This window comes from Mustela lutreola, chromosome X (assembly GCF_030435805.1).
Source record: "Mustela lutreola isolate mMusLut2 chromosome X, mMusLut2.pri, whole genome shotgun sequence".
Classification (NCBI taxonomy): Eukaryota; Metazoa; Chordata; class Mammalia; order Carnivora; family Mustelidae; genus Mustela; species Mustela lutreola.
In genome coordinates this window covers 54,831,663-54,853,456 of record NC_081308.1, presented here as the reverse complement: position 1 = coordinate 54,853,456, position 21,794 = coordinate 54,831,663, and the positions used below count along the sequence as shown (strand labels likewise).

The following is a 21,794-nucleotide window of genomic DNA, read 5'->3' as shown; positions in this document are numbered from 1 at the left end:
CCTACCTACTTGGTGCTTGCTTCTTCTTCTCCCATCAGAGCCTCCTGTGGGTGCATCTGATGGGCAGACCTTGTATCATTTGCAAAGTAATTTCTGGCTTCTCTTGGGGTAGAAAGTCAACATGGGAAAATTCCTCAGAGGTAGGAAGAGTGTCCAAAGGATGCTGGCTGTTGCAAATTACAACAAACATGACAAACAATACCACTGACCATCAGAAGTGGGGTTTTCATGTCTTGAAACAGTTATTATTGGGTTTTAATGTTACTGGGAATCATTTACTGTAGGTTCATATGATATCTCATAAGAGAGCACCTTTTAGATTTCTCTAACCAATAATGTCTGCATTCTGATCCTGCAGAAAAAAGGTCTCTGAAAGTGCTGGCCAGTTTTGATTGCAATACAATTTCTCAGCTGATTCTTTTCATATCCTATTTGAAGCAGAGCTCAAAGCTCTGTACTCAGTGGGTGGTTGTATAATTGTTTTAATTCATTTGTTAAACATAATTATCTTTCCTCACTTCTGTCCTATTCCTTTGATATATGCTCAGCAACTAGGTCCCTAATGGATGTGATTAGAGCTTCCCATGGTGTGCAGCATGTGAGGGAAGGGGTGTTACATCGTTAAGGTGGGGACACATCTTCATTTTATGTTTCAGGGACTTAAGCTGTTTCTTTTGACACCTGGGGGCTAAGTTAATGAGAGAGTTCTTTGATAGCTTTATGTGAGCTAATTCTGCTTGTCACATGCTATAGGGATCCTGGAGAAGAGGGAGGAAGTCAGAGAGCAGAAGATAGGTGGGGTGCCTTTGTTCAGTGACCATCCCCTCATGCCAACCACCAACCCAATCATTAACTGTGCGTTTAAACACAGACATCCTGAGACAGATCAAAGACAGGTTCCTGACAACAGGTCAGTCCTCCTTTTGCTGTTCTCATCAATAGGATTTTCAAGCTTTGTTTGTATGTCCCAGGAGTGCATTGAATTTTCCTGAATTTTTAACTTCTATCTGATGACGTGGAGGAATTTACTTCCTGATTCTCATACTTTGTCCATTCTCTTAGAATATGTTTCTATACACATTTCACTCTTTGTTTTTTATCCAGTTGTTGTACCTTCAGTGTTTCCCCCGTCCCTGCTTATACTCGCTATGATGTCCCCTTCTCGGTTGGTAGAAATCTTGTTCAATTTTAGGTTTTCAGTACTTCCGAATTTTGTTTCTGCCTTCGTGAGCTGATTCTGTCCCTCCTCGAAGCAGCACAGCGTTCTGTGTGGATGTGGGTATTGATGCAATCTAACCAAGTTCATCTTTTCATTAGAGTAGAAAAACCATTGACATTTCATGAAACGACTGAGCCCCTCAAATGATGCCCATGGTCTCGCATTTTCTTTGCTTCATCCCTTCGTACATCCCCATTTATTTATTTATTATTTTATTTCAATTATTTTTTTAAATAAATATAGATTATATTTTTATCTCCAGGGGTACAGGTCTGTGATTCACCAGGTTTACACAACTTAAAGCCCTCATAGATCTTTTTTTAAAAATCTGTTTTTTTCTTTAAATGTTTTTATATATGTTTTTTTTTCATTTTTCTCTTTTGTTTTTAATTTTTATTTCAGCATACCAGTATTCCTTGGTTTACACCAAATCCAGTGCTCCATGATGCAATCTGGGCCTTTTCTAATAACCACACCTGGTTCCCCCTACCTCCCACCCCTCGCCCCATCAAAGCCCTCATGTTGATTTTCAGAGTCCTTAGTCTCTCAGAGGTCTTAGTCTCCCCTCCCCTTCCAATGCATTTAATTTATATTTTTAATTGTAAATTTTCATTTGTATTTTCAAGTTTCAATTGAATTAAATATATTTAATTTAACTTCATTTAAATTAAATTTAATTTTTTTAAAGGCTGATACATGCTGTCAGCTGCCAAATCTGTGGTCTCATAAAGTACACAGAAAATGGGGAAAGGGAATGTAGACTTACAAAGAAGAACCATTTCACTTTTCTAGGTCCTTCTTTTTAAAGAGTAGAAAATATACTTTCCCAGAAAAAAACAAACTCAGAAGGAAAGAGTAGGATGAAAGTTACCTTTATCAGCCTATAAACAGATACTCAAACCAAAAACACTGGAAACTGCAAAAAGATGCCAACTGTTTTTAAAGAAATGGCGGAAGACTTTAGGTAAGAATAACTTTCATGCAAATTGAAGTTGTAGACGTGGTCGAATTGTTCAGGAGGCACCAAAAGAATGAGAATAACATTCTACTGGAAGGAAGGAAGACTGAGGAAGGAAGACTGAGATTCTGAACAAAAATGTTTTATTAGGTAAAAGAATGGATAATATATATATATTATATATATTATAAATATTATATATACATATATACATATATATTATGTATATATTATGTATATATATACATATATACATATATGTAATATATATTATATATATTATAAATATATATATTATAAATATTATATATACATATATACATATATATTATGTATATATTATGTATATATTATATATTATGTATATATTATATATTATGTATATATTATGTATATATATACATATATACATATATGTATATATATATTATATATATTATAAATATATATAAATATATATAATATATATTATATATATTATAAATATTATATATACATATATACATATATATACATATATATATACATATATACATATACATATATATACATACATACATATATACATACATACATATACATATATATATACATATACATATATATGTATATATGTATATATAATATATATAATATATATAATATATATATATTATACATTCTTTTACCTAATATTATTCTTATTCTAATATTACCTAATATACATTCTTTTACCTATATATATATAATGGTTTTTCTATGGCTGCTATTACAAGATACCAGAAGCCTGGAGGCTGAAACCACAGAAGTGGACAGTGTTACATTTCTAGAGGCTACAATGTTGGTAGGACATGCTACTTTTGTAAGTATTGTGGATGGATCTGTTCCAGGCCCCTTTTCCAGCTTGAAGTATTGCTCTGGCTTTGGACGTCTTCACTGGGCCTTCTCCCTCAGTGCATATCTGTGTATCCACACTCTCTCTTCTTAGTAGCACACAAGTCCTCCTGAATTAGGGGCCCAGTCTACTCAAATATGACCTCATCCTAGATAGTTACATCTTCAGGGACCCTGTTTCCAAAAAAGGACATGTTCCCAGGTGCTGGAGTTTAGGACTGGGATAGTTTATATGCATAAACACACACACACACACACACACACATACACACACACACACACACGTGTGTGTGTGTGTATATGTATTACTATATATATCTATGTGTATAGATAGAAAGGTAGGAAGGAATAGATAGGAAAAAGAAAATACGCCTAGCGAGTTAGTAGACTTCACCTTTAACTTTTCAACAATGACCTGCAGAATGAAGGACTGAAATTCTATTGAAAGAAAAGACCTGGATAGGTCAGTGAAAAATAAACTCTACATAGGCGGATGCAGAGGGTAGTATAGATTTTGTGGAAAGAGAAAAGATGAAAAGGGCTAGACCGTACCCAAAGGAATCCTCAAAGGCTGATTTTCTGAGGTCTTGAGAAGAGACAATGGAAAGACACCCGATCCGTGAACAGAGAAAGAAACCATGGCAGAACAACAAGGGATCCTTTTAGAAAGACATGGCTATCCTCAAGGTGTCTGCATGCGATGAGAAAACTCACTGAGATCCACCACATTCAAGCCCATCCAACAAGGCTCCAGACACTTTTTGGAAAGCTTGTCTTTCTTTCATGGAGCGAGAATGAGTGAGAGAGAGCATGAGAGAGGAGAAGGTCAGTGGGAGAAGCCGACTCCCCCAGGAGCTGGGAGCCCGAGGCGGGACAAGATCCTGCCAGTCCGGGGTCATGACCTGAGCCCAAGGCAGTCGCTGAACTAACCGAGCCACACAGGCGCCCGTCTCCAGAAACGGGTCAACAACAGCTGAGGAGCACCTGGGCGGCACCCTCAGTGAAGTGCCCAACTCTGGGTTCTGGCTCATGTGGTGACCTCAGGCTATTGAGATTGATCCCTGAGGCTAGCTCTGGGCTCAGGGAAGAGTCCACAAGTCTCTCTTCAGGTCATGCCCTTTCCCCTTTCCCCATGAAGAGTGCTCTTGCCCTGAAACAAACTAGGAAAAGCCTTCACAGAAATAAACAATGGTTGAGAGGGGAGGGGTGGGTAGAAAAGCGACTGGCCTGGTCCCCTAAAAATTAATGGCACTAGAGAAGATGAGCTTTGGGAACTATAGCTTAATGGATACAACGTGTAAAAAGCTTCAGTGAGTCATGGTGGGAACAAGCCATGAGGGCAGCAAATACAATCTTAGATGATGTTATTAGTAGCACTACAGGCTCTAGATTTCCTGTGGTGGTGTTCTTGGCACGACCGGCCCCACCAAAGTGCATATGGACAACCTGGAACAGAGGGTCTTGGAGATCCCAGCACGTGAGGTATGATGAGAGGGTAAAATGATAGGAGGTGTCCTTTGGAAGGACTGTCTCCTTGACTTTAAAAGGGAGAACCCAAATCTGTAGGTGAAATCTTTTTGGCTACAAAGAGGGCCGAGGGCTCCTAAGGTCAAGGTCTCCTCGTCACTTGCAAAGATATTGAAGAACATATTCAGACATTTCAAAGTTGTCCTCATGTCCATCCGTTCCCACTCTGGAATTCTATCAATGAGGTGAGAGTTCCTCTAGTTGGAAAAAAGATCTAAAATGACTTCCCTTTCTCATGTAATTTCTGTAACCTCCAGGACACACCCACCTACCCCTTCCAGTGCTGTAATGAAGCCACAGCTGGTGCCAATTTGCGGAACTCGTTAAAGGCTATTTTCCCTTATATACCCCCGGACCAAGTTCCCATGCTCCCTCACCTGATTCCCTGCACTCACCTCCCACCTGGTGTGTTCACACCTGCACGTGCCTTTTACCAACCGCTTTGCCAAAAGGTAGCCAGAGTGACCTTTCAAAGACCTATCAGTTCCTGGCATTTGTCTCCATAGAAATCTGCACTGATCTTCTAACAAATTCTATGGATTCTCATCCATAATCCTCCCATCCGTCTCTTCCTACCCCTCCAACTGACTGATGCCTGTTCTGCCCTGTCTCTCTGCCCTTCAACCACGCTGCCTCCCTCTTCCTGTGAAGACCCCTCATGGCACCTGCCTCCAAGCACAGGTGATTCCCATTGATGGGAAGACCCTCTTCCTCTCCCCTGTCTCCCCACTCCAGGTACTCCCACTTATTCGTGAGCTCACAAGCCCCATGGTACACACTCTCCATGAAGCCTGCTCTCTCTTTTCTACCACTGGCCTCCGTTTCTAGCTGTGGTTGTGTCATGGATGTCCCTCCCCTGCCAGCCTTCAAGCTCTCCGTCCATTTAGCTCCAACACCTGAACACAGTGCCTGGCATGTAGTAAGCCCTGGCTAGCTTCTAAGAGCCTCACTGAGGGACTGAAAGCGTTTTAATAATGTCACCATGTAGGCTTCAAACTGTAGGCAGAAAAAGCTTTGCCTGGATTGACATTTTAGAGACTTATTCGTCAAGTTAGATGTGTTCATTGACTTTACCTTGTAAAATTTTAAAAAAGGACCTCTGTATCGCTTTGCATGTAACGAAGGCACATGTATACTATTAGACCACGTTATGAGCTTAATGGAAGGAGACAAGAGTTTTTCGCTAAGAAAATGTATAAGACTGTTGAGGTCACGTGGGAGGAAATAGTCCGTTTGTTGGAGCATTGCTGTCTTACTCTATCACAGCCACTAATAAAAATCTGACACGGGGTGAGTCAGAATTGTCTGTCAGAGATGAGTTAGATCTGGCTCATGTTCGTACAGACATGAAAGCCAGGAACGAAGAAGGAGGCTTTGGAAGCCTGGGTGGAGGAGGCGGTGTGGTTCACTGCGATGAGCTAAGTGCCCAGGGCCACTGGCAGACATGCGGGCCTGTGTCCTTCCTTTGTTCTGGGGTCCCTCTTGCACCATGTGGTGAGGCTGGCAGCTGGGAGCAGCTCAGGACAGGACCCGGTGGCATCTTACCTCTCCCACCCTCCTGTGGGCTCCAGTGGGCTCCAGTGGGTCCCAGGGGACAGCCTGCCTTCCTTGCAAATCCCAGTAGCACTGGGAGCAGAAACTGGGACCAAGGAGTGAGCACCCTGTTTGACCAGCCACCTCTTCTTCAGATGCAGGGGGAGCCCTGGCATGCTGACCCTTCCCTTCTCCCTTTCCCCTTTCCTCTCTTCCTTCCTCTTCCCTTCCCCTCTCTCCTTCCCTGGTGGTGCCCTTTCCCAATGCCCACTTCCTCCCTTTTCCTTTCTTACATGCCTGTCTTCTAGATTTTCTTCTCTGTCCTCCCAATTACTTTCACTCGTCTGAATCTCCTCTTTGGTTCCACTGTCCCCGCTCTCTGCTCCTCCTCCCGTTCCCTGGCCCCTGTTCAGCTCCATCCCGACTGCAGGCAGAGCTGGACTAACACGCTCACTCGCTAGCTCAGCCACCCTCCAGAGAAGTCACTCTTCGGTGGCCACCTTCCTGACCCCCTGGTCCTTTCTCCACTTGTTCAGCTATTGCTCTGAAGTCTGAGGAGGACAGAGCGGGGCTGCCGCAGAATCAGGCCAGAGGAGAAACCAAACCATGTGTCCACACTGTCCCCCAGCACTGCTGCTCTGAGAGCTTTCGGAGTCCTCAACAGGGTTAGGATTTAGGGGCTTCTTCAGAACCGGGAGTGAAAACAGCCATAGGTCAAAAGAAAAGCTATGGCCCCCACACAAAAATAATAATCACAAATGAAAACTAAGTTAACTCTGAAGTCCCAAATTCGAAGAATTGCCTTGAATCGGTCACTAGAAAGCACCCGAGGCCTCACTCTCTGGGTTCTGGGTGCCCTGGGAATGGCAGGAGGCTCTGACCCCCTTCCCTCTTCATTCACTCCCAAAGAACGTCCTCTGAGGTGGTCTTCAAACTTCCTCTGAGAAACTGTCTCGGGGAACTGTAGGCCCTCGGCTTCTGGGACTAATGAGGGTGATGTCAGGACCTGATGGGCAGCTTTACAAGGAGATTGTGGCTTTTGGATGCAGTCCTCAGGTCCCATGGCCTGGGTGAGATCTGGGTCTTTGAGTGGAGGAGGACGGATGAGATTTCAGATTTTGAGTTGATTCTGGAATGATTAGTGCTTTGGGGGGCATTGGGTGAAGGCATTTTGCACATGGGAAGGACACGAATTTGGGGTGCCAGAGAGTGGACTGTTAAGAGCTGACCTGCATTTCCCCCAGAAACCTTGCTGCTGTCCTCATCTCTGGTACCACAGAACGTGACCTTATTTGGAACTAGAGTCCTTACAGATGCAATCACATTACAATGAGGTCGTTAGAGTGGGCCCTAATCTCCTGTAACTGACCTCCTTATGTAAAGGGAAAATCTGGACAGAGAGATGCCCCTACTGTCAGTGGTGGGCAGTGCGTGAACTTCTAGAACCCTGACAGTAGTGGAAAACAGACACAGGCTGGGCACTTTGTCAATAGCAAGCTAATAAACGGTGTGACTCCAATGGATTGAGATAATCTCCAGAGTTTCTGCTACATAATGCCCAGGACTCCATTGAAAGGACACCTAAGAATTTATTTTGCCCAAAAATTTGATCATTTTTTTCACTGTCCTACCTATTTTCCAAACCTAGTCCTTTTGCTTCAACTTTCAGTCTACGGACAACCCTGTATCAGATTGATTGTTAATTCTGGAAATGTTTTGCAGATTAATTTGCTTGCCAGAGGTGGTTCCTCTAATTGATGCCTAAGAACCCTAATTAGTTAAGAATACTTTTTTTAACATTTTCATTGCTATTTATTATTATTATTATTATTATTGCTAATATCTCTATTATAAATAATTCACAAGGGCATTTATCTGACAAAAGACAAAGAGCTGGCTACTAGTAGAAAAAGTACATTTGACTCTGTCAGTGAAAATGGTAAAGGGATTTGAGAAAATAAGGCAAAGCACTGGAATCATGTGTTAAAACTTGAAATATTATAGACACATTTACTTAATTTCTAATACTGTTGTTGCTTATAATTAAATAAGATGGTTTCCATGAACCACGCATTACAGCAAATATATTGTTTATACAGATTAAATTTTCATCAAAAGGGACGCCTGGGTGGCTCAGTTGGTTAAGCAGCTGCCTTTGGCTCAGGTCATGATCCCAGCGTCCTGGGACTGAGTCCCGCATCGGGCTCCTTGCTCGGCCGGGAGCCTGCTTCTCCCTCTGCCTCTGCCTGCCATCTACTTTATTATTTCTACAAGTTACCACCACAAGTGAGTCAGCTGGCTCCACATTTTAACACAGTGACAGTCACAGAAGGATGGAGGAATGAGTAGAGTTATCAATATATGTGCTTTTAAGAAGTATGACAGGGTAGCAGCTATTTCCAGGAACCAAAACATGGGTCAGCAGCTGTGAAGGAAAAGTGATGGAATAAATGACTCATTTCAGAGGAATTCTATAACATATTAGTTCTATAATGTATCTTCAGCACCCAATTACTCGCTTTGAACTAAAGATAAGGATTTACAATTAAGGTCCCATTTATGATTTGACTGGTAGGGTCTGAATCATTTTTACTATTGTTTTGACTATTACTTGAAACCTATAGTAGTACTTGGGATATGTGTTGTGTATTCTGTGAACATGTGCTATTTTAGATTAGATAATTCCTGTCTCGAACCCCTGTTAATTTTTAAATTTTTGATTATTTGTTAGCGGTTTCAGTAAATGGATATATCTAAAAAATTGCAAAGTCACTATTAAGATAAGTTATTATTATATAGAGCATGGAATTGCACATTCCTCCTTTGAATCCGACAGAGTTTCACCATATCCTTAACAATTTGGGAAAAACATGCTATTATTTTTCTTTATAAAATTTCTCCTGTTAGGCTGTGATGGTTTTCATCAGCAATAACCCCTCTGAAGGCTTTGTCAAAAGAGTTGAAAAAATTGGAAAGGTGTGAATGGAGCTGTTTGCTGAATATAAAGAAAAGAGCATTGAAGTACAATTCACACTCTTACTTCTCCTTCTATGCTTTCAGATGTTTGAAATTTGAAAATTTTGCTTCTAGAAGAGATGCCCTATATAATTCTTTTTTAAAAATTTTTTTATAAACATATTTTTTTATCCCCAGGGGTACAGGTATGTGAATCTCCAGGTTTACACACTTCAAAGAAGCCTTAACTCCAGCAGGAGAAGAGAAATAATAAAGATCAGAGCAGAAATCAATGAAATAGAAACCAAAAAAACAATAGAGCAATCAACGAAGCTAGGAGCTGGTTCTTTGAAAGAATTAATAAAATTGATAAGCCCCTGTCCAGACTTATCAAAAAGAAAAGAGAAAGGACTCAAATAAAATCATGAATGAAAGAGGAGAGATCACAACTAACACCAAAGAAATACAAACTATTATAAGAACATACTATGAGCAACCCTACGCCAACAAATTTGACAATCTGGAAGAAATGGATGCATTCCTAGAAACATATAAACTACCACAACTGAACCGGGAAGAAATAGAAATCCTGAACTGACCCATAACCAGTAAGGAGATTGAAACAGTCGTTAAAAATCTGCAAACAAACCAAAGCCCAGGGCCAGACGGCTTCCCAGGGAATCCTACCAAACATTTAAAGAAGAACTAATTCCTATTCTGCTGAAACTGTTCCCAAAAAATAGAAATGGAAGGAAAACTTCCAAACTCATTTTATGAGGCCAGCATCACCTTGATCCCCAAACCAGACAAGGATCCCATCAAAAAAGAGAGCTATAGACCAATATCCTTGATGAACACAGATGCGAAAATTCTCACCAAAATACTAGCCAATCGGATTCAACAGTACATTTAAAGGATTCTTCACCACGACCAAGTGGGATTTATTCCAGGGCTGCAAGGTTGGTTCCACATCTGCAAATCAGTCAATGTGATACAACACATCAATAAAAGAAAGAACCAGAACCATATGATACTCTCAATAGATGCTGAAAAAGCATTTGACAAAGTACAGCACCCCTTCCTGATCAAAACACTTCAGATTGTAGGGATAGAGGGCATATACCTCAATATCATCAAAGCCATCTAAGAAAAACACACCGCAAATATCATTCTCAATGTGGAGAAAAACTGAAAGCTTTTCCGTTAAGGTCAGGAACACGGCAGGAATGTCCATTATCACCACTGCTATTCAACATAGTACTAGAAGTCCTAGCCTCAGCAATCAGACAAAAGGAAATTAAAGCATCCAAATCGGCAAAGAAGAAGTTAAACTATCACTCTTCGCAGATGATATGATACTATATGTGGAAAACCCAAAAGACTCCAATCCAAAACTGCTAGAACTTGTACAGGAATTCAGTAAAGTGTCAGGATATAAAATCAATGCACAGAAATCAGTTGCATTTCTCTACACCAACAACAAGACAGAAGAAAGAGAAATTAAGGAGTCCATTCCATTTACAATTGCACCCCAAACCATAAGATACCTAGGAATAAACCTAACCAAAGAGGCTAAGAATCTATATTCAGAAAGCTATAAAGTACTCATGAAAGAAATCGAGGAAGACAAAAAGAAATGGAAAAATGTTCCATGCTCCTGGATTGGAAGAATAAATATTGTGAAAATGTGTATGCTACTGAAAGCAAGTCCTATATAATTCTTACTTTAAGGAACAAGTTCCTTTTATAATTTTTTTATTATTCTACCATTCAAGTATTTCCATTTAAATTAAATTCAATATCATTTAAAAAATAATCAAAAGTGCAGTCAGTATTCAATTCCTGGGCTAAATAATTTTAGAAAGCTTTGTGTTATTGAACCTACAGGGTTTTTCTGTAGTTTTAACTCTTTCTTTCTGTGATTTTTCCCATTAGTCACGTAAGTGACTGCAATATAACAGACATTGAGGATAAAGAAGGACTGAATAGAACAATCTTTGGCCTCATGAAGTTGAGAATCTAGCAAGGGAGTCAAACAATTCAATCATTCAGAGACAATTTATTGAGTGCCTGGCCTAAGATGAGCACAACAAAACCCCAGCCCAGAGGAATCATTTTAATTTTTTATTTTTTTATAAACATATATTTTTATCCCCAGGGGTACAGGTCTGTGAATCACCAGGTTTACACACTTCACAGCACTCACCAAAGCACATACCCTCCCCAATGTCCATAATCCCACCCCCTTCTCCCAACCTCCCTCCCCCCAGCAACCCTCAGTTTGTTTTGTGAGATTAAGAGTCACTTATGGTTTGTCTCCCTCCCAATTCCATCTTGTTTCATTGATTCTTCTTCTACCCACTTAAACCCCCATGTTGCATCACCACTTCCTCATATCAGGGAGATCATATGATAGTTGTCTTTCTCTGATTGACTTATTTCGCTAAGCATGATATGCTCTAGTTCCATCCATGTTGTCCCAAATGGCAAGATTTCATTTCTTTTGATGGCTTCATAGTATTACATTGTGTATATATACCACATCTTCTTGATCAATGAATATGCTACCTAAAGCAATCTACAGAATGCAATTCCTATCAAAGTACCATCCATCTTTTTCAAAGAAATGGAGCAAATAATTCTAAAATTTATATGGAACCAGAAAAGACCTCGAATATCCAAAGGGATATTGAAAAAGAAAGCCAAAGTTGGTGGCATCACAATTCCGGACTTAAAGCTCTATTACACAGCTGTCATCATCAAGACAGCATGGCACTGGCACAAAAACAGACACATAGATCAATGGAACAGAATACAGAGCCCAGAAATAGACCCTCAACTCTATGGTCAACTCATCTTCGACAAAGCAGGAAAGAATGTCCAATGGAAAAAGACAGCCTCTTCAATAAATGGTGCTGGGAAAATTGGACAGCCACATGCAGAAAAATGAAATTGGACCATTTCCTTACACCACACACGAAAATAGACTCAAAATGGATGAAGGACCTCAATGTGCGAAAGGAATCCATCAAAATCCTTGAGGAGAACACAGGCAGCAACCTCTTCGACCTCAGCCGCAGCAACATCTTCCTAGGAACAACGCCAAAGGCAAGGGAAGCAAGGGCAAAATTGAACTATTGGGATTTCATCAAGATCAAAAGCTTTTGCACAGCAAAGGAAACTGTTAACAAAATCAAAAGACAACTGACAGAATGGGAGAAGATATTTGCAAATGACATATCAGATAAAGGACTAGTGTCCAAAATCTATAAAGAACTTAGCAAACTCAACACCCAAAGAACAAATAATCCAATCAAGAAATGGGCAGAAGACATGAACAGACATTTCTGCAAAGAAGACATCCAGATGGCGAACAGACACATGAAAAAGTGCTCCATATCACTCGGCATCAGGGAAATACAAATCAAAACCACAATGAGATATCACCTCACACCAGTCAGAATGGCTAAAATCAACAAATCAGGAAATGACAGATGCTGGCGAGGATGCGGAGAAAGGGGAACCCTCCTACACTGTTGGTGGGAATGCAAGCTGGTGCAGCCACTCTGGAAAACAGCATGGAGGTTCCTCAAAATGTTGAAAATAGAACTGCCCTATGACCCAGCAATTGCACTATTGGGTATTTACCCTAAAGATACAAATGTAGTGATCCAAAGGGGCACATGCACCCGAATGTTTATAGCAGCAATGTCCACAATAGCCAAACTATGGAAAGAACCTAGATGTCCATCAACAGATGAATGGATCAAGAAGATGTGGTATATATACACAATGGAATACTATGCAGCCATCAAAAGAAATGAAATCTTGCCATTTGCAACAACATGGATGGAACTAGAGCGTATCATGCTTAGCGAAATAAGTCAAGCAGAGAAAGACAACTATCATATGATCTCCCTGATATGAGGAAGTGGTGATACAACATGGAGGCTTAAGTGGGTAGAAGAAGAATAAATGAAACAAGATGGGATTGGGAGGGAGACAAACCATAAGTGACTCTTAATCTCACGAAACAAACTGAGGGTTGCCGGGGGGAGGGGGTTTGGGAGAAGGGGGTGGGATTATGGACATTGGGGAGGGTATGTGATTTGGTGAGTGCTGTGAAGTGTGTAAACCTGGTGATTCACAGACCTGTACCCCTGGGGATAAAAATATATGTTTATAAAAAATTAAAAAAAAAAAAAAAAAAGAAATGGACAGAGGACATGAACAGACATTTCTGCAAAGAAGACATCCAGATGGCCCACAGACACATGAAAAAGTGCTCCATATCACTGGGCATCAGGGAAATACAGATCAAAACCGCAATGAGGTATCACCTCACACCAGTCAGAATGGCTAAAATCAACAAGTCAGGAAATAACAGATGCTGGCGAGGATGCGGAGAAAGGGGAACCCTCCTACACTGTTGGTGGGAATGCAAGCTGGTGCAGCCACTCTGGAAAACAGCATGGAGGTTCCTCAAAATGGTGAAAATAGAACTGCCCTATGACCCAGCAATAGCACTACTGGGTATTTACCCTAAAGATACAGACGTAGTGATCCAAAGGGGCACGTGCACCCGAATGTTTATAGCAGCAATATCCACAATAGCCAAACTATGGAAAGAACCTAGATGCCCATCGACAGAGGAATCATTTTAATGGGAGAGATAGATAATAGGTAAGCCAACTTAAAAAAAATTGTACTGGTTTTTTCTTTAATAGTAATGCATATTTGAACAAAATAAGCACATTTTAAAAAGAGCAGTGATTGAGAAGAGGTTTTTTAACTGAGTGGTCCAAAAAGGACTCCCTTAAAAAGTCTGTTTAGAACAGATTTCTGAATAATATCAGCTATGAAGCTGCATAAAGATCTCAGGGGTGGGTGATTTTTCCAGTCAAAAAACTGTAAAGGCTCCAAAGTCACAATACAGCTGTAAGTTTCTCTAATAAAGTAACTTCTGACAAAGGATGAGAAGAAATAACTAACCCAGGTTTGAAAGAAAAGGGACAGACTTTCTATGGAATTAATATTTAATTAAAGCTCTAAAGGACAAAAATACACTAGAGCAAAATCCTGGTGATGCTGATATACCTAATGAAAGATCATAAACAAGGTGTGGGTAGCAAAGAGTGTGTGGGAATGTTAGTAAGAACAGTGGGGAAGAGTCATCCCTGAACATGTTCTTAAATGAAGCAATTCTTGTGTTGTTTTAAAAGGTAAATTGGAGTTTGTCTAAGTGATTAGAGAAGGATGCCTCAGCTTATGGAAGTTCATTGCCATAAAGATGTGATAAACTTCTGCAGATATTTTCATGTATATTTGTTGTTGCTTCTAGTAATGGTGATCTAAAAACTCCTACTTAAGACAACTAAAAATCCAGACAAAATAGCTTTTAAAGTTAAAAATATCAGAATGATTATAAAAACAAGTGAGGGATTACTGGGCCAAAATACGAAATACAGTGAGTGTCTAGAGATATATGCCCTGAAGCCATTTTATCTATGAGAGCATTTGAAACTGCTAAAACACACTGAGCTGTGTTTTTCATAGACTCTTGATACCAGAGAAACAAAATTCAAAATCCAGCAACAATCAAGTTTGAGGACTTTGGTACAACCCAAATTTAAGTTGAGATCCCCAAAGCACAAGGAGAAGCAGAAATAAGACTAGAGCCTACCTTACCTTCTGTGTAAACTGAGAAAGTCAGCCACTGAATTTGGAGTATGATTGTCTTGTAGAGTCTCAGATATAAGAGAAAATCCTGCCAAGGAGGACCATACCATTATGATAGCTCTTAATTATCCCTACTCAATAAGAGTTTCAAATATAATGTCTTGAACATAGCAAAATGTAACAAAGCATGCAAAGAAAAACCATTAACAAGATTTGATAGACAAAATGGGATTAAGTAGGATATTAAAATGATCAATAAAGATTGTAAAATGGCTTGATTACTCTGCTCAAAGAAATGAGAGGGGAAGCAAATTGAACAGAAAACTGAAACTAAAAATGATATTGAGAAAGATTTTATAAATGAACCAAATGAATACTCTAGAACATTAAAGATATGACAGCTAATTTAAGATACCACAGTGGTGCCTGGGTGGTTCGCTTAATTAAACCTCCAATTCTTTTTCCTTTTTTTTTAACACCTTAATTTTATTTTATTTCTTTCATTTTGGCTCAGATCATGATGTCAGGGTTGTGAAATAGAGCCTAGAGTTGGGCTCTGTGCTGAGCCTGGAGCCTGCTTAAGATTCTTTTCTCTTCTTTTTCTATCCCTCCCTGCGCTCTCGCTCGTTCGCTCGCGCTCCCTTGCTTGCTAATCATTACATAAATATATAAATATATAGATAATAGACAAAGCAAAATAAAAGCAGATTATGGAAATAAATATAAAGATTTTGAAATGAAAACAAGTTCAAAATAAAATAGAGAAGACCTACACCGCTAAAAGTTCATTCAGAAAATCTGCTATTAAAGAAGTCAGTATGACACAATGTTAAGATATCAAAAGATTTGAGCATGTACTTTACAGAAAGTGTAATCCAAATGGCCGCTCATATATAAAAACTGCTTATCTTTATTATGAATCTGGAATTAAATTAAATTAAATTAAAATTAAATTAAAACCTAGAATGGCATACTATTACACACTTACCATATTGGGCAACAGTAAAAATGTCTTGCAAGAATGTGAAAGAATGACAGTGCCCATAATAAAAACATTTGAGGTAAGTTGGACAATATTTAGTAAACTTAACAATAAAAATAAAAAAAAATTGGTCCATTCCTAGAAATACAACATGGAACTAAATGAATATTTTCACCAGGATATGCAAACAGATGATTATAGTTATTTCATTCATAACGGCAGATCAGTAGTGGTGTATTTGCACAATGTTACATTAAATAAGAGAATATTAACAAACTGGGAGTAGGAGCTAGGTTGTTGACATAAAGAGATCTTCTATGGTGCTGATTATGTTCTATTTCTCAAAATCTTAAATTAAAAAAGTTTTCAAATTTATATCTAGTTAGATAGATAGTTAGATTGATGATAGATAGATATCCCAGAAGCTGCAATGCTAGGCTAAGACCAGGCTTTAAAGGGCTTTTCTATACTCTACTAAATACTTTAAACCTTTCATTATATCATAGCTCAGTGTTCAAATCTCCATTGGTTTCCTCAGTTTCCTAATATTTCTCTTAAGGCGACCTGATCTAGACTTTTGATCACCTTTGTCTAAATATTTCTATTTTAACAAAGTCCTTTGTAACACTCAGAGACTAAAACTTAGAAAAATACTCTGTTATCTCACTAGAGTGGAAAATATATAGTTACCCATTAACTAATGATATCCATGTCTACATTAGATCCATGACATTTTTAATTCTTGGGAGCTTTTGGTTAAATGAATTTTTTAAGCTTCCTTTAAATGAAGCTTTAAGCCATCACCACACGAATAAAATTGAAGAACTAAATGAAAACAAGCCAAGTATTTACAGAGTAATAGAATGTGCAGTGGAAAGAGTACAATTCTGAAATCATAAAGCCTAAATTAGTGTGATGCATCTTTACTAGCCATGTAATCATAAACCAGTTATCTAAATTGTGTTAGCCTCAGTTTTTTCACCCATGAGATGGTGATAATAATACTTATTATGCAGAGTTGTTGTGTGGCTGTAATGAAGCATGGAGCATGAGAGTCTCATATTCCATGCTAAAATGATAGCTATTTTTATACTTATAATAATTCTAATAATAGTAATTAAATTGTTCAAAATGATAATATTCATTTATATTGAGGTATTGTATTGACTATTCATAGACACATTTACCAAAATAAATTTCATTTTACTTTACCCCCCCCGAGGATATATATTCCCTAATTCAATATGAATCTCATTAGGAATAATAATTATCATGATAAATATGCTGATTTTTCTTCTATTTTTTTTTAGGGAAGTATCCTTTACTGTTGACCGTAAAGAAACTTAAGCAAGTCTGTCTTATTCAAAATTTGCATGCTGCTTTCTTATGAAACTAGATTATAGAGTTGTATGAAATAAATTCATGCAGTTAAGACATTTATGTTTGGAAAACTGGGTGGTCAGTTTAGTATTTCAAAAGAAGATTTTAAATTTAAACCTTAAAAATGAGCTCTTTCAGCCTTATTTATAGACCATCCTTCATGCTTCATAAGTATTCCTTCATTGTAAACTAAGTAATAGATATTGTCACAGTGTATATAACTAAAATGGATTTTATATTCTATTATTTCAGAGTTAGTTGCAGTTTCTACTTCCTTACTTCCTTTTTTGAAAAATAGATTAATTCTACAAAAAGTTTTTTCCAGCTTTATTGAAAAATAATCGACATATTATAATTTGTAAATTTAAGAAATGATTTCTTATAACACTGCAAACTTAACATTGTGTAAATTTTGTACAATTTGATAAATTGGTATACATCTGTATTGCAATATAATCTACATAAAAATGTTAATACATCTACTATCTCATATAGTTGCCACTGTTTTTATGCATGTATCGTAAGGAATTTTAATATCTACTCTCTTAGCAACTTTTATGTATATAGTACAGTAGAGATAAACTTCAGAGGTCTTGTGGGTTTTGTTCCATAGCACCTCAATAAAGCGATTATCTCAATAAACTAAGTCAAATTATTATTATTTTTTGGTTTCCCAGTGCGTATAAAAAATAAACACTATACTGTACTGTTCAAAAGCATTATGTCTTTAAATAAAATCAATGCATATACCTTAAGTAAACTAATTCTGAGTTTTTAGTGGGTCATAATTACTGATCACAGATCACCATAACAAATACAATAATAATGAAAAAACTTGAAATATTGCAAGAATTACCAACATGTGACAGAGAGACACAAAATGAACAAATGTTATTAGAAAAATGGAGGCAGCAGACCTATTTTATACAAGATTGCTATAAACTTTCAACTTGTAAGAATGTGATATATACAAAGTTTAATAAAGGGAAGCACAATAAAAAAGTATGTATATATTATTATCTATGATCATCATGTTGTACATTAGATTCCCAGAACTTTTTCATATTATAGTTGCAAGTTTGTACACTTTGACCACCTTACTCCACCCCAGGTTCACCCCTTGTCAACTCAACTCTAAGTTTCCATTAGTTTGCCTTTTCTTCAGATTCTGTGTGTAAGGGATATCATAATACATAAATTAAAAATATATATATATATAATCTTTGAAATATTTCACTTAGTATAATACCTTCAAGATCCATCCATGCTGTTGTAAATGGCAGTATTTCTTAATTTTTCATGGTTAAGTAGTATTCCATAGTACATATTTACCATTCTTATTTTATTCATTCATCCATTAATGGATACTGAAGTTATTTCCATCTCTAGCTTAGAGTTAATAATTTTATAATGAACATAAGAGTGCAGATATGGGGGCGCCTGGGTGGCTCAGTGGGTTAAGCCGCTGCCTTCGGCTCAGGTCATGATCCCAGGGTCCTGGGATCGAGTCCCACATCGGGCTCTCTGCTCAGCAGGGAGCCTGCTTCCTCCTCTCTATCTGCCTGCCTCTCTGCCTACTTGTGATCTCTGTCTGTCAAATAAATAAATATAATCTTTAAAAAAAAAAGAGTGCAGATATGTCTTCAAATAGTGACTTCGTTTCCTTTAGATATATACCTAGAAGTGGGATTTCTGAATCATATGGTAATTTTACTTTTAATAATATGAATCATCTCCATACTGTTTTCCATACAAATTTATATCCCTATCACAGTGCATAACTTCCCCATTTTCCCCAATATTTACCAAAATTTGTTAGTTTTAATTTTTTGGTAATATATATTCTAATAGATAGTAATATCTTGCTGTGTTTTCCAGAGGTAAACAACAACAACATAATGACTTTGCCCTGAGTTTTTACGTTGAGCCCTTTTTAATGCTCCTGTTGGTCATTTATATAACTTTTTTGAAAAAAAGTCTATTGAGATCCTTTTGCTATTTTTAAAATTCTATATTTTTTTATTTGTATCTGTTGGTTATTAACCTCTTTTCAGATATAAGATTTGTAAGTATTTTCTTCCATTCTGTGGATTGTGTTTTTATTCTCTGTCTCTCTCTCTCTTTTTTTTTTTTTGGCAATGCAGAAACTTTAGTTTGATGTAATATCATTTATTTATTTTTGGTTTTTTTTGCTTGTGTTTTTGGTCTGGTATCCAAAAAACTATTGGCAAGACCAATGTCAAGGAGTATTTTTCCTATGTTTTCCTTTAGGAAATTTAGTTTCATGCATCACATTTAAGTCTTTAATCTATTTCAAGTTAAGATTTATGAGTGATATAAGGCTCCAGTTTCATACTGTTTTATGTGACTTCAGTTTTAAATATCATTTATTGAACAGACTATCTTTACCCATTACATATGTTGGCCCCTGTCAAATATTAGGTGACTGTATGAAAGGATTTATTTCTGGACTCTCAATTCTGTTCTGCTTCTTTATTGGTCTGTTTTTATGCCAGTATACTTTATTGTTTTGAGCATGGGGGCTTTGTAATATAATTTCAAATCAAGAAGTGCAATTTCTCTTCTTCATCCTTTCTCAGAACTGCTTTGATTATTTGTTGTCTTTTATGGTCCTTTATATATTTTAGGATTCTTTACTTACTACTGTAAAAAAATAATATTGGATTTTTAAAAAATATTTTTAATTTATTTATTTGACAGAGAGAGATGACAAGCAGGCAGAGAGGCAGGCAGAGAGAGAGAGGAGGAAGCAGGCTCCCTGCTGAGCAGAGAGCCTGATGCAAGGCTCGATCCCAGGACCCTGGGATCATGACCTGAGCCGAAGGCAGCGGCTTAACCCACTGAGCCAACCAGGCGCCCCTAACTTTGGATTTTTGGTAGGAATAGAATTTACAGATGGTTTCCGGTAGTATGGACATTTTAACAATGTTAATTCTTACCGTTCATAAATATGGGCTATCTTTCCATTTGTATCTCCTTCAATTTCTTTATCAATGTCATAGTTTATGGGGTACAGATCTTTCATCTTCTTAGTTAAATCTTTTCCTAAGTATTTTATTATTTTTGATACTATTGTGAATTAGATTGTTTTCTTTATTTTTTCAGATAGTTCATCATTAGAGTGTTAAAATGCCCCTGTCTTGTGCTTACTTTGGCAGCACATATACTAAAATTGGAATGATGCAGAGAAGATTAGCGTGATCACTGAACAAGGATGACATGAAAAACTGGGAAGCATTCCATATTAAAAACAAAACAAAACAAAAAAATTCTTGTCTTTTATATATTGATCTTGTATTTAGCAGCTTTACTAAATTTGTTTATTGAAATGTTTTTTGTGAAGTTTTTAGGATTTTTTTACATGTAAGTTCATGTTATCCAAAAGAAGAAAATTTTACTTCTTCCTTTTTTTTTGGAGTCTTTTATTTCTTTGTGCTCCTTGTTTCTCTGGCTAGGACATCCAGTACTATGTCAAATGAGAGTAGTGAAAGTGGACACACTTGTCTTGTTTCTGATCTTTAAGGGGAAAACTATCAAACTTTTTTGATTGAATATGAGATTAGCTCTGGGATTGCAATATGTGTTTTTTTTAATGGATTTTTAAAATTTTTTTATAAACATATAATGCGTTTTTATCCCTAGGGATACAGGTCTGTGAATCACCAGGTTTACACATTTCACAGCACTCACCATAGCACATACCCTCCCCAATGTCCATACCCCCACCATCCTCTCCCAACACATCTCCCCCCAACAAACCTCAGTCTCTTTTGTGAGATTCAGTCTTTTATGGTTTGTCTCCCTCCCAATCCCATCTTCGTTTATTTTTCTTTTCGTACCCCCCAAACCACCTATGTTGCATCTCCACTTCATCATATCAGGGAGATCATATGATAGTTGTCTTTCTCAGATTGATTTATTTCGCCAAGCATAATACCCTCTAGATTCATCCACGTCATCACAAATAGCAGGATTTCATTACTTTTGATGGCTGCATAGTATTCCATTGCACATATATACCACATCTTATTTATTGATTCATCTGTGGAAGGACATTTAGATTCTTTTCATAGTTTAACTATTGTGGACATTGCTGCTATAAACATTTGGGTTTATGTGCCCCTTCAGAATTCCACGTTTGTATATTTAGGGCATATACCCAGTAATACAATCACTGGGTCATAGGGTAGTTCTATTTTCAGCGTTTTGAGGAACTTCCACGCCGTTTTCCGGAGTGGTTGCACCAGCTTGCATAACCATGTACAGTGTAGGAGGGTTCCCCTTTCTCCACATCCTCGCCAGCATCTGTCATTGACTGACTTGTTCATTTTAGCCATTCTGAAAGGTGTGAGTTGGTATCTCATTCTGGTTTTGATTTGTATTTCCCTGATGCCGAGTGATGTGGAGCATTTTTTCATGTGTCTGTTGGCCATTTGGATGTATTCTTTGCAGAAATGTCTGTTCATGTCCACTGCCCATTTCTTCATTGGATTATTTGGTCTTAGGGTGTTGAGTTTGATAAGCTCTTTATAGATTTTGGATACTGGCCCTTTATCCGGTATGTCATTTGCAAATATCTTCTCCCATTCTGACAGTTAACTTTTGGCTTTGTTAACTGTTTCCTTTGCTGTGTAAAAGCTTTTTGATCTGATGAAATCCCAATAGTT

The 21,794-nt window shown here is 37.7% G+C and overlaps 1 non-coding gene across 1 annotated transcript; it reads left to right on the top strand.

Moving 5' to 3' along the window:
* Positions 1-20,269: 20,269 nt before the first annotated feature.
* On the top strand, positions 20,270-20,376 carry LOC131822296 (U6 spliceosomal RNA). The gene has a single exon (XR_009350175.1). It is a non-coding gene; the product is annotated as a U6 spliceosomal RNA (small nuclear RNA).
* The last annotated feature ends 1,418 nt before the right edge of the window (positions 20,377-21,794 follow it).